General features: G+C 35.3%; 1 pseudogene; it reads right to left on the bottom strand.

The window, feature by feature from the left end:
* Window positions 1-11,960: 11,960 nt before the first annotated feature.
* Window positions 11,961-13,320, bottom strand: LOC101140536 (ubiquitin carboxyl-terminal hydrolase 12-like; annotated as a pseudogene).
* Between the last annotated feature and the right edge of the window lie 420 nt (window positions 13,321-13,740).

The raw sequence follows: 13,740 nt of genomic DNA, 5'->3' as shown, positions 1-13,740 counted from the left end.
AATCAGCTAATTTATAACCATTCTCTATAAGGTGAAAAGTAAACACACTTGAGAGTGACGGAAGGTGAATCTGACAAATATACATATGTATGTGTTTATCCACACACACGTATATGCTATGAAACAACTGAAAAATTTAGAACTGAAAATACTTTTCTGAAATTTAAAAAATGTACAGGATGTGCTCAGTAGCAGAATAGAGATGATAGAGAGAGTGGATGAATTTGAAGATAAATCATTAGTGATTAATCAATGTGGAAGATAGAAAACAAAACCAAAAAAGGAACAGAACATCAGGGACTAATAGAAAAATATCAAAAAGTCAAATACATGAATCATTGCAGTCCAAGATGTAGATTTCTGGGCTGTATGACTGATTGAGAGCATTAACTCAGGTTAAACCCTGCAATTTCCTTGTATTCAGAAGCAGCTGCCACTCTAGGGATGAAAAAGCAGCTAGCATTTATATTACAAAGTATTTGTGCAAACAGAACTTCAGAAATCTCTAATATTCAACTGAGTACTGATCAGCACAAGTATGTGAGGAAATTACCAGTTTAGGGAGAGAATTACCCAAAGGAGTTAGAGGGAACAATACCGAGACCTCACACTGAGCTAAGAAGAGTGCCTGTTTCCAACAATCAAAGCAGTGAACTGTATAATTGATGGGGCACCATTAAAGAACTAAGTAGCATTTTGCATAAGTAGTTGAAAAATTTAGTCCTAGAATAAACTATGTTTCAGTATCTTCTAACAAAGCTTAACAGCAAAACCGAAAATATCAAACAAACTATTTCTGGGGTTTTTTTTTTTGTTTTTGTTTTTTTGTTGTTGTTGTTGTTTTGAGACGGAGTCTTGCTCTGTAGCCCAGGCTGGAGCGCAGTGGCGCATCTCTGCTCACTGCAAGCTCCGCCTCATGGGTTCATGCCATTCTCCTGCCTCAGCCTCCCGCGTGGCTGGCACAGCAGGTGCCCGCCACCACGCCCGGCTAATTTTTTTATTTTTTTAGTAGAGACGGGGTTTCACCGTGTTAGCCAGGATGGTCTCTATCTCCTGACCTCGTGATCCGCCCGCCTCGGCCTCCCAAAGTGCTGGGATTACAGGCGTGAGCCACCATGCCCGGCCAATATCAAACTATTTCTAAGTAATGAAAACATGACCAATAATAAATATCCAAAAATTTATAGGTTAACAAAATATTTAGCATCCACAATTTAAAATTCACAATGTATTATAAGCAATTCAAATTTACCAAGCATGCAAAGTAACAGAAAAATACAAATTAATATTGAGGGAAAATCAATTAGTCAAAACAGATACAGAAGTACATTGATTAATAAACATGACATAACAATAATTATTATAACAGTTTTTATTATGTTTAAGAAGCCAGACAAAACATTAAAGCATATTAGGTAGAGAATTGGGAGTTGTAAAAAATGATTCAGATCTAACGTCCAGAGATGAAGGTAAGAATGAATGCCTGAGATAAAATTCGCTGGATGGGATAAATGGCAGACTAGATTTTCCACATAGAAAGAATTCGTACACTTGAAGAAAGCAATAAGAAAGCTATGTAAAATAAATCACAGAAAACATGAAAGACTAATAAAATTAGCAGAGTGTCAATGAACAGCAAGACAACTTCAAATTGCCTAATATATGTGCAGCTCAAGTCATCGGAATAGATGAGATGGAACAAACAGAAATATATTTAGAGATATAATGGCTAGAAATTTTCCAAACTTGAAAATTATAAACCCACAGCTCAGTGAATCCTAACTAGCACAAAAAGCATGAAGCACATCTCACCAAAGTATACCATAATAAAATTTTTTAAATCCAGAGGACAAGAAAAATGTTAGAATCAATAAGAGATAAAAAGATTCTCTAAGCATACACCATTATTTAAAGGTTTATAAATCAGTTACGTGCCCACAGTGAAGTAATAAAATTTGCAAATACAGTAGTAAAAATACATAAAGTTGAATATTATAGATAAGGGTTTAAGATTTTAATGTGTATTAGAGTTGCCCAGTATGCTGGTTAATATTGCACATTCTAGGGCCTCAAACCTGGAATTCCAGTTTCAATAGGTCTGTTGTAGGATCTATGAATCAGCACTGTAACTAGAAAAAAAATGGTTAAAATTCTTGTAGCATTTTTACTGAGATAAAATTAACATACAAGAAAATTAAAAATCTTGAGTGCTGTTTGATGTGCTTTGACAATTATATACACACATCTAACTACCAACCAAAACTAGACATAGAACATTTACAACACTCCTGAAAGTTTCCTCACCTAGGGAGACAGTGAAACCCATAGGTAATGACTGTTGATTTCTATTAACATAATGTAGTTTTGCCTATTCATATAAATGGACTTGTACAGTATGTACTTATTTGTGTTTGGCTTCTTGTATTCAATTTAATGGTTTTAGATTCTCTATTTTTTTACATATGAGAATTTGTTTTCTTTTTATTGTTGAGTAAGATTTCATTGTATAAATGTATCACAAAGTTTAATCCATTCATGTGTTAATGGGCATTTGTATTATTTCCAATTTTTAGATTTTTTTTTTTTTTGAGATAGAGTCTTGCTCTGTCACCAGGCTGGAGTGCAGTGGCATGATCTCGGCTCACTGCAATCACCGCCTCCCGGGTTCAAGCCATTCTCCTGCCTCAGCTTCCTGAGTAGCTGGGATTACAGGTGTGGGCTACCACACCCAGCTAGTTTTTGTATTTTTAGTAGAGCCGGGGTTTCATCATGTTGGCCAGGATAGTATTGATCTCCTGACCTCATGATCTGTCCACCTTGGCCTCCCAGAGTGCTGAGATGACAGGCGTGAGCCACAGCGCCTGGCAATTTTTAGCTATTATGAATTGAAGTCTTATGTACATTCTTATACTTGTCTTCAAGTGGACATAAGCTTGGTTAAGGATCTTATATCAGATATATACATATATATATTGCAAATAGTTTTCACAGATAGAGGCTTACATATTTATCCTTTTTATGCTGTCTTTTGATTAGCATAACTAGAAGTTTGACTGTCTCATTTATAATTTTTTGTCCTTATGGTTACCACTTGTGACCTGACTAGAAGGTCTTCGAGTAATCCAATGTGCAGATTTTTTCAATATTTTCTCCTGGAAGTTTTATGAATCTAGATTTAATATTTTGTTCTATAATTTGTCTTGAATTAATTTTTGTTTGTGGAGTGAAGTAGGGTAGTTATATCTCTGGAGGCTCTATCTCTCAGTTCTCTTCTGTCTGCAACTTTTAGCATATTATCCCTTAAGATTCTTTGAGGGCCCATGGGAAAGTGTTGAAAGCACTGTACATACTTTTTTTAATTGCTGGGGTGTTTGCAGATCCCAATTCAATAAACCAGCTTATACATGCTATCAAAGGTCTGTTCAATATTTGAGTGGTGGCTATTAACAATTATCTATAGTAGATTCCTCTCCTCATAGCACTCTATAAAGGAAAAAAGTAAACATGAGCCTCTTCTCTCCTATAAAGGGCTTCTCATGTTCTGCATTTTAGTTGATTTAGTTTTCTTTTTATCCTCAGATTTAAAACTTTTTTAAAAAGAAAAACTATGCCTTTGTAACTTACCTGGCTTATTGTTGATGTTAGACAACAATAATCTTTTGTGACTTGCTACATCCTAAGTGATACAGGAAATGCTTAGAGCATACTCTGATGAATATGAATCCAGGCTCTTACTTTGACAAACACTTCTGTAGAGTAATGAAAAGATTTTAGCACCAGTTAATTTCAAATTGCCTTGTTTCCTACAATGATGTGTAGAAAATTTTTGTCTACTAAAGAGTACAGATAATATTCTAGTAGAACTACCATTCTAGCTGTTTGTAAAAGATTATTCTATCCACCAAACACTTTATTTTTTCCTCTATTTTTCCTATAATATAGGACAGTTAATTCATTTACCTAAATTTACTAAACTAGTAGCATGGCTGATCTATCAATCTTTTGCCTTTGTGAAAACAAAAGTCATGGGAGAGAAGTAATATACCCTAATGCTCATATAATATAATCTGGTGTAATATAAACATATATTTATTTTAATTTATTATTTTTTTCAAATAACATTAAAAGTAATATCTATATTTTCAAATGAAGACTACTAGTACCTGGCATACATAAGTAGCTAGGTTAGAATAAATCAACACACTATATGTTTCCTTTTCTTTTCTTTCTTCTTTGTTAGTAAAATTTATGTTTGGTATCAGATTCCTAGAAACTTTTAAGAACTGACTCCAGTTAGTCTCTGTTTCTGTATACGTTTGTGTGTGTATATATAACCCTTTACATAGCGAAGCATTTCTTTAGCATAAGGAAGGTGTATTACTCCATTCTTGCACTGCTATAAATACCTGAGACTGGGTCGTTTATAAGAAAAGAGATTTAATTGGCTTATGGTTCCATAGGCTGTACAGGAAGCATGGCATCATCTGCTTCTGGGGAGGCCTCAGGGAACTTTTACTCAAGGCAGAAGGCAAAGTGGGAGGAGGCACCTTACAATGCAGTAATAGGACCAAGAGAGGGAGAGGGGAGGTGTTTACATAGTTTTAAACAACCATATTTTGTGAGAACTCAAAGCTCCAAGGAGAATGGTGTTAAACCATGAGAAACCACCCCAGTGATCCAGTTACCTCCCACCAGGCCCTACCTCCAATATTACAATTCAACACAAGATTTGGACAGGAACACAGATCCAAACCATATCAGAAGGTAAATTTTTGTAATATATTTGTGCCTCTGAATGTTTTAGACATTTTTAATAAAAACTTGCTATGAGAGGAAAACTAATTTCAGTAATTCAGATAAAGCAGCTTGAGATTGAATGCATAATTTATTTTAAAATATTCATTTACTTTCTACTTTTTGAGTACATATCATGCTGTTTTTACTCACTTGATACAAAAAAGGTTCAAATAAAATTATAGTGAAGAGTTCATAACTAAGTTAAATGTCCTAGTTTATTTTGTGTTGCCATACAGAGTACCAGAGACTGGGTAATTAATTTAAAAAATTGAAGTTTATATGCCTCAGGGTTTTGAAGGCTGAGAAGGCTAAGAGCTGGCTTCTAGTGAAGGCCTTTGTGATGCAGCAAACCATGGCAGAAGACAGAAGGGCAGGTGAGTACATCAGATAGAGAGAAAGAGGGTATAACTCATGCTTTTGATCAGGAACCTACTCCCGGGATAATTAACTCATCCCCATGGCATATGGCAGCAACCCATTCTTACTATTCTCACCTCTTAATATAATCACAGCAGCCATTAAATTTCAACATGGATTTTGGAGGAAACATTCAGACTATAGCATTAAGTGAATAATGAATACTGCTCTTAGCACAGTGGATAGAATCAAAACCTTCTGTGCTTTGTCCTTTCTGTTTGTGTGATCAAGTACAGAAGTACTCAAAGGGATGTTCCTGTTTTGGAGGTGGTGAATTAGTAGTGGGCAATCTATGAACCAATTAGTCAATTCAAGTTTTCAAGCATAAATAACAAATACACAAAATTCATTGGATGGTGCAATTAATGGTTTAAACCATCCGTTTCAATTGTAATTTTCAGTTATATGTTGGATATCATGTGAGTGGATTCTACACAACTGTCTCAATGTATTTATTCAAAGAAAAGATTCCTACTGTCATATATATGACTAGCTGCTGAAATAACTGAACATGACAATGCTTTGACCCTCTGCATTGTTTTATCTGATGCTTGAGCTATTAGAGGAATCACAAAAGATATATTTTAAGTGTTGAAGATAATTAATAGGGGTTATAACTTTTTTTCTTTTTTTTTTTTTAAGATGGACTCTCACTTTGTCACCCAGGCTGGAGTTCTGTGGCGCGATCTCGGCTCACTGCAACCTCTGCCTCATGGGTTCAATTAATTCTCCCGCCTCAGCCTCTGGAGTAGCTGGGATTACAGGCATGCACCACCATGCCTGGGTAATTTTTCTATTTTTAGTAGAGACGGATTTCACCATGTTGGCCAAGCTGGTCTCGAATTCTTGACCTCAAGTGATCTGCCCACCTCCACCTCCCAAAGTGCTGGAATTACAGGCGTGAGCCACCGTGCCTAGCCCAATGTTATAGCTTTTTATAATATCTCACCATATGGCCCATCATTATGGGATATTACTTAGTATTATTGTACTTTATGTTTGATAATAGATACTTTAATTACTTTTTAAACTGAGTTTTATGTCATTTGAAATTATGAATTGATTCATTTGTTATGCATGCTTTTAAACCTTCAGAATTATGAGAAATTGCCCATGATATTCTCACAAACAAATCATATATGTTTTAATATGTATTGATTTCCACCTTGGGTGCTTTCTTTATTCTAGAAATTTTCTTCAGAATTTAGGGGAGTAAACTCTCGTGTCAGACATTTTGGGTTCAAATTATAGCCCTGCCTCATGCTAAAAATATAACCTTGAATAAAGCACATAATCTCTCTAACTCAGCTGTTTCATCTGTAAAGTAGACATACTGAAAGTACCACCTTTATAGCACTGTTGTGAGGATCATTTCAGTAATAAAATATAAAATATAACTTGCCACATTGAATGGGAAACATTAAATGATAACTACATTTTGTAATATTGCCTAACTTACAAATTTGAGAATGACTTATGACTCAACTGAACTACACACACACACACACACACACACACACACAGTGATTAATTTTATTATACAAATTAATCAATATAATATTTAAATTTTATAGTCTTCTGAAGTAAAGATATATATATGTACTTTTATGAGAAAATTATTTTTATTTAGTTAAAAATTAAATCATTTCTACATTAAGATGCACTAACATTTAGAAATTATAAGGAAAACTTTTAAATTTCTAATTGAAGTATGATTTTTTCCCCTTTATAATAATCTTCTTCCAGTAAGGAGCTTTTTAAATTACCTAATAATTTGTACTGTAGAATTATATTTGCAATTATAAATATAAAGAAAAAATAAATTATCTGGGTAAATATGTTCTCAGATACCTTACATACATATACTCCATTATAAAATTTAAAAATCTTGATTCAATTAAAAATTATGAAATTATTGCTGTATATGCTGTGGTAGATCCTCTATTTTAAAATTAAGCCAGCTGTGGGAATCTGACCCAATGGCAGCCAATTAGTAGAGTTTTCTTTGAAATGTCATGAATGAAATAAAAACAAAGACCAGAAACCTTTCTTTAAAGTTTTAGCTGTTTTCCATATTAATAAATGTATATGTGTACATGAGTGTGCATGCACACATACATACACATACACATAAACAAACACACACCTCCTTTTGAAAAAAAAGTGTATATGGACAAATAGCCAGTAAATATGTCCTCATAAATGGGTTGTTTTCAAAATAAAATAACATTTGAATTGTGTTATTTTTCTCTCAAATTCTATAAGTGAGCTCATGTGAGTAGCACATCAAAATTTTTTCAGCACTGACACATTCATTTGAAACAAGAGAAACTGTCATTTGTTTAATGTTTTATGGACCAAATAAAAATATTAGAAAAACTTCTGTGTTGATTGTTATTCAAAACCATTTATTAAAATTCCACAAAATATAATGTGAAGCAAAGCTAGCTTAGGTAAAATAAATTCTTACAAAAAATGATAAGAACAGACTTACAAACTGATTTTCAATCATCTTTATATTTGATTTTGACATTTTTGAAATTTTAGGATAACAAAGTACTACAGAAAAATAAGAATATTTTCATTTGTATTAAAACATTCAAATATAAATTATGAGAGGAAACATTGTTCCATTAGTGAGATATTCAGCCATCTCAATGGATTATAATTGAAACAATGAGACACTTACCTATAAAATTCTGAATAAAATCTTAAGGCTAATGCATGTTTCACTCTCTGATTGAAATATATAACTACCTAAATTGGCTTCCAGAAAAGCAGGGACTTAAGAGTTCTAGGTTATGCTACTGTCTTAATGACTCAGCCTTATGTTTAGGGAGACTACACGTAGTGGAATTTCTGGAGATTTTACTAATGAGGTCTTACCAAGAATATGAACTGTGAAAGACTTAAACAGAACATGAAATATCTTACTACAAATGCCTATTGAAACCTTCATTTAGCTCTTTGAGAAATTGCCACACTGCTTTCCATGATGGTTGAACTAACTTACACTCCCACCAACAGTGTATAAAGATTCCCTTTTTTGCACAACCTCGCCAACATCTGCTACTTTGCAACTTCTAGTAATAGCCACTCTGACAGGTATGAGATGATATCTCACTGTGGCTTTGATTTGCATTTCTCTAATGCTCAGTGATAACTGATTTTTTTTTCACATGCTTGTTGGCCACATGTATGTCTTCTTTTGAAAAGTGTGCTCATGTCCTTTGCCTACTTTTTAATGTGGCTCTTGGTGTTTTGCTTGTAAACTTGTTTAAGGTCCTTATAGATACTATATATTAGACCTTTGTCAAATGCATAGTTTGCAAATATTTTCTCCTGTTCCATAGGTTGTCTGTGTACTCTGTTGATAGTTTCTTTGGCTATGGTGAAGCTCTTACATTTAAATACATCCTATTTGTAAATTTTTGCTTTTACTATCATTGCTTTTGGGATCTTTGCCATGAAATCTTTGCCAGTTTCTAGGTCCAGGATGGTATTTTTCTAGGTTGTCCTCCAGGGTTTTTATAGTGTTGGTTTTCACATTTAAATCTTTATTCTGCCTTGAGTTGATTTTTGTATGTGAAGTAAAAAATGGGTGCAGTTTAAATCTTCTCCATGTGGCTAGCCAGTTATCCCAACACCATTTATTGAATAGGAGGGAGTCTTTTCTCCATTGCTTGTTTTTGTCACTTTGTCAAAAATCAGATAATTTTAGGTGGGCAGCCTTATTTCTGGGCTCTACATTCTGTTCCATTAGTCTATGTGTCTGTTTTTATACCAGTGCCACACTGTTTTGGTTACTGTAGCCCTGTAGTGTATGTATGTATACCTGTGTATATATATATATATTTATTTTCACAAATAAACCAACTTTAGTAGATATTATTTTGTATTTATATAGAGCCTTCTTCAAGAACCTTAAGTGCTTTACAGACGTTATCTCTAATCCCCACAACACTGTGAGGTAAGTATTACTCTCATTTTACAAGATACGGAGACTGAAGTACAGAGAGGTTAAGTGACTTGCCAAAGGTCACACAGTTAAATTCACTGAAGAGCCAGGACATGAGTGCTTTAGCCTCCCAGCTCCCAGCCAAATACTTCATGATGGAATCTTTAATAAAAAGTGCTTTTAAGAAAGTATTAAGAGTAGTTACGTTATGAAAATGAGGTCTTTCTACTGCCATCAAGGAAAGAAAAAACCCTATACTGATGGTTAGAGGCCACAAGACCCACATAATACAGAATTTCCTTCTTTCCCTGTGCCCAAATCTCCTGGTTCCTGTCTTAAATAATCTTTTAAAGATAAAGTTTCCAAGACAGAAGCCATGAGACTTAAGAAGTGGGATTTAATTTAGAATATTTACTTTTAGTTACAATAATTTATAGAAATTTTTATTCCAATATACAAAATATGGGACAGCCATCCCAACAATCACGTACATAGTTACATGGCAATCAGCCACCGTTTACAACTTACACCAGCCTCGCATTTTAATCACAGTCAACCAACATACAACCTCACAATGCTTTCTTCATGGGTCACTTTTCTTACTATACCTGTATTTTTCCCCCAACCCTGACCCTATATATTTTAAAAGTATATTGAGTTTCTGATAAACTTCAAAACATTTTACTTAGATCCAGCTGCATTAAGAAGAAAAAGTAAATGTGAAACTGTCACCCCACAGTCCCTCCCCTAACAAATCATACTACGAAGTATGGTGTAGATGTGAACAAAGTATGTGACTACCAGGAACTCAATACATATACTAGAACTTGCTTTAATATGAAATTTAACTTGGCTTTTACTGTATTTTTTTTTGCAAAAATGTAAAAACAAACACAACATAGTATTTCAATGCTGTACCTTTATGCAAATGACTTCATCTATCTTTCTTAAACATGTTGTGATATAGCTAATATTAAAACTGACACAGCTTCACTTTCCTCTTTTTCTCTGTACTGAAAGTTGCAGAAATACAGCTTTAATTCCAAGACAATTTGGTTTAAGACCTCAAAATAAAAAGTGTGCATCCACTTCCACTGCCCTGACTTTCCCCACATTGTTGATTGTGATTCTCTGGCATGTTGGTAGATCAGGCAGGCTGTATATCATTTGTACAAAACATCTCTAGCCAGGGTAAGGCTTTAGAAACTATTTTAAAAAGAAACTTGCCAAAATACTTTTGATATTTAGTACAAATACTAAATATTATAATTTTCTCCCAGCACATCTGTTTAAGCAGCCCAGTTACCTAAATGACCCTGTTAAAAGTCTGCTTATGGAACAAATAGGTGAAGTAATTTCCTGAGCCAAAAGGTACAGATAACAAATGTTAATAATAGCAGCAGACTAAAAACATTCCGCTTTGTTGTTTGTTTTCCATAGTCAACAGTCTTAGCAAAAGAACTTTAGAAAATGGCAGATTTTTTTTTTAAATTTACTGCTTGAAAAGAGTTTAATAAAGAACATCCAAGGCCTGATTGTTATTATTCTGAATATAACTTTCAATAACTTTCTGCAAGTTACATTTGGCTACTGTCAGACAACTTACTGATACATGGAAAAATGTCCAAAAAAACTGCAGTGGTTTACATACATTTTACATTACATATATTACTTCTTAAAACCCCCAACAGAATGAAGTCTTAGCAAACACAAATTTTAATTTCTGAACACCCTTCCAGTAAGATTTGTAAAGGTGGGGGGAAGGGGAGGAAGGACTTGTTTTTTGTATTCCTAGTCTACTTGATTAAAATGTAATCTTCAAAGGGTTTGTTTAGCTCACTATCCAGGCCGCTAGGGTTATGATGAACATTATTACTTCTTTCCAAGGTAAAAAATGATATCTGAAAATAACATAAACGCTATGACATGATTTTCCCAAGCATGACCTCAACTTGAAACATTAGAATTCTTAAGAATTCTAAAGATTGGTATACCACCACTGCACCAGAATTTTTAATTATTCCAACAACTACAGGAATTTTTTATATAGTTTTTTAATTTTATGAAATTAAAGCTGAAGAAAATAACTGATTTAGAAGCCATAATAAAAGGACAAATATTTAGCCGGAGATATCAGTTCCTCCTGAAAAGGATATTTACCTCCTCTCATTGCAGTTTTTCTCAAGGTATCTTACTGATTTCAGATATAATTTAAAATTCACCTTAAAAATAGAAACAAACAAAAGGACCAGTTAAAATAACATTAACTGATAAAAATATGCTCAAATTTACTGACAGAATCATGGGCACTTCATACAATACTTAGACTCTACCAGTTTTAAGTAAAATAAATAAGGAAAAAATTATAATTACATAGCCAGTCTTTCCCCTTGTGGAAACAAAAAGCCACTTTTGACCAATTGCTCCCTACATATACATATACTGTATATTATTATAAGCTTCTTCAGAGAAGCAAAGCATCTTTGTCTTCCCGACACTGGATTATCTAGCATGTTAGTTTTTACATCAGGAAGGCAACTGCAAGTGTTGGGCCCAAAAGTATTTCTGGTTTACTCTTGAAAAGACCACTGAATATGCTTCTATACATACTGAACCAGGCAAATTTATGCAGTGCGTTCAACATCATCTCCTTATCAATACAGCACAGATTCCGATCCTTTCTACTGCACCCCTAAGGAATTCAAAGCATTATTGGTGCAATTAGCAAAGAGAAAATGCCTGTCAATGACTGGAAGGCTGTTTTACAAGAGGAGCTGGTATGGATTTCACCTCCTTGTTGTATGGAACTGTACAGACAGCATGATACCTGAGCAAATAAATCAACTACCATGATCAGAAGGGCTTGTCAATCCACCGTCTTTGCTTTATCGTGTGCAAAGCCTGCTACTGCCCCCTGAGCTTCCTGCATTTCTCTTTTCTTGAAAAAACAGTGCTTGATTCTTTCCAAAATAACCAGAAAAGAAATGAGGCAGAAAGTATCTCTTCATCGTGGTTCCCCCTCAGTCCCGAGACTGATAGAAAAGGATGTAACCAGACTCAGAGTTCTTTGAGTATCTGATGTCAACCCGTAGAATTCTTCAATAGCTTGTGTATCTATTTTTTCTACAATGTCGTCATCAAACAACAACCCAAAATCATGACTCTTAACCAGCGCAATATAATGGCCTCGATTGGGACCACTTCCACAGTGAACCACAACAGCAACAAGGTCGTACATTCTGTCTGGATTGGTGGCATCACCTGAAGTGTTAGATAGACGAAGTTCTAAAGGAAAAACCACCCGGTAAGAGAGTTTTGTATATCGATGAAGTTGATCCATATATTTAAATCTCTTCAAGTGTAGAGCTAGAATCATGGGCAGTTTTTAAACTTTCATCCGTTTGTGTGCTTCCTGTTTGCTGCGACACTCTTCACAGTAATACTTGTATTCACTGCATAGAGTTTCTGTGTTGCTGAAACCCCTTAAGCAGTGAGTAATTGATGTATTTTGTTCCACGTCAACAGAAAGGTCTAAAAAAATCTTCATCTTTGCTGCTTATAGTTTCACAAGTAAGACGTCTGGTTTCATTAGTTAATGTTCCCCGAAAAATCTCATGAACCCACGTTGGGTCTGGTGTGCTGCTATTATTTTCATTATCAATATTATCATTAGGTTAGCGAACATTTTGTTTTTCCTGCTTTCTCTCTTCTTGTAAAATATCACCAATTGTATTTAGCAGGTAATTTAAGAATTCACGGGCATCTTGTTGCATGTAGTTGTCGAAAAGCTCATTTTCTTTCTGTAATCTTGTGATGAACTTCTTAGGAGGTATTACTCCAACCTTTTTCTTCTGAGTGGCTATGCTGTGGAAGAGATCTGCTAAGCATGTAAGAAGGCTCTCCTTTTTCCTAGGTTGACTCTTATGTGCAAGAACTTTTTCCCGAAACGGACGACAAAAATAAAGTGCTTGAAGAACTGAATTGCAGTAGCAGGTATTCCCAAAATTGACTAATCCAAAATAATGCTCGTTGACCGGAAACTGTTCTGGACCAATCTCTTTCTCTAATGCCGAAGCATTGGCGCCCATGGTACAGATGGAGGCGAATATGGAGACTGTCATTAGGATTTCCATCTGGCCAGCGCCATCTTCCACCCAATCATAGTGGCGGAGCCGGGCGGGGGAGGACGGGAGCCGGGCCCCCCGCTTGCACCGTAGCCCGCGGGTGGACCCCGAGCCGCCGCCGACCCACGCACCGAGCCCACTAGGCCTCCACTGCCGTCATCGCCGCGGGCCCCTCAGGTACTCCCGGCCCTAGTCCCCGTCAGCCGGCCGCTTTTTTTTTTTTTTTTTTTTTTTTTTTTGAGTTTCCTCACTGTCGCCCAGGCTGGAGTGCAATGGCGCGATCTCGGCTCGCTGCAACCTCTGCCTCCCGGGTTCAAGCGATTCTACTGCCTCAGCCTCCTGAATAGCTGGGAATACAGGCGCGTGCCACAATGCCCAGCTAAATTTTGTATTTTTAGTAGAGATGGGGTTTCACCATGTTGGTCAGGCTGGTCTCGAACTCCT

The sequence above is a fragment of the Gorilla gorilla genome, chromosome X (assembly GCF_029281585.2).
Source record: "Gorilla gorilla gorilla isolate KB3781 chromosome X, NHGRI_mGorGor1-v2.1_pri, whole genome shotgun sequence".
NCBI lineage: Eukaryota > Metazoa > Chordata > Mammalia > Primates > Hominidae > Gorilla > Gorilla gorilla.
Note: the sequence above shows the minus strand (reverse complement) of the source record. Positions and strands in the feature narration are given on the sequence as shown.